We start from the raw sequence: 1,116 nt of genomic DNA on the forward strand, positions 1-1,116 counted from the left end.
AAAAAAATCGATGCAGGGCTTTAGAATATCGATACAGTATCGGGAAATAAAATATTGCGATATTTCAGTGTATCGATATTTTCTTACACCCCTAATATAGTCTAGCATGAAGATTACTGTGGCAGAGATGTAGTGTCACGGTCAACAGATGGTTTGAACCTAATCACAGACAAACACCAGGAGCTCCAAATAAAAAACTTTCATAAACTAAACACTGAGCCGTTGCTGCACACTTCCAGAAAACACAGGGAGCAGGTGACCACCGACACTGAAGGCAAAAGCATTCAATGAACCAGCAAGGAAGTGGTGGTAAGAGAGCAGGTAAATCCAAACAGAAGAAGAGAGAAGACAGGTGACAGCTTGGAGTGAGGCTGATTATAAATCACTAACAGGTGAGAGTGGGACTGACTGGAAATATACTGAGTGAGGAACAAGACAAGAGGAAAGGAGCTGAACTAATATTCTGGAGATGCAGATCTTTATTTTGATGAGTATTATGCAGATTTTCTGTTGTTGAGAGTGTCATCTCTTCTGGTGGTGCAGCAGCATCAGAGCCAGGGACCTAAAAACAACCTGATAAAGAAGGCTGGTTCTGTTCTGTGGACGACTGTGGAATCTCTGGAGATGATGGTGCAAAGAAGGATTTTACATAAAATCAAGAACATTGTGGACAACCCTGACCATCCTCTTCATCAGACTGTCATAGAAAGACAAAGTGTCTTCAGTCGGAGGCTTCTTCAACTTCGCTGTAATACAGACCGCTACAGAAGATCTTTCCTGCCCACAGCCATCAGCATCTACAATAAGTTTTTAGTTAAATGAGTTACAACAACACCTAATTTAACCTCTGGGATCAATAAAGTATTTTTGAATTTGAATTATGTACACAAAGATAATCTAACACATAGTACCATATAATTAAACCAAAACACTTACAGCATGACATACAGGACATATCTGCAGCTGAAACAAGTTCATTCTAAATTTTTCAACATTAAATAAAGTTTTATTTTAACAGGCCAGTCAGTTGAAAACCAATTCTCATTTACGACAACCTAGTCAACATTTTAATAAAACATTATAGCCATTATGGCCTTTAGAATTTATTTATTTTGT

General features: G+C 38.2%; 1 protein-coding gene across 1 annotated transcript in view; it reads left to right on the forward strand.

Annotated features, from left to right (window-relative positions):
* LOC106526985 (uncharacterized) overlaps positions 1–1,116 on the forward strand; it is a gene marked incomplete at its 3' end in the record, with an annotated part of 13,138 nt that overhangs the window by 2,962 nt on the left and 9,060 nt on the right.

This window comes from Austrofundulus limnaeus, unplaced genomic scaffold (assembly GCF_001266775.1).
Source record: "Austrofundulus limnaeus strain Quisiro unplaced genomic scaffold, Austrofundulus_limnaeus-1.0 Scaffold302, whole genome shotgun sequence".
NCBI classification, from domain to species: Eukaryota; Metazoa; Chordata; class Actinopteri; order Cyprinodontiformes; family Rivulidae; genus Austrofundulus; species Austrofundulus limnaeus.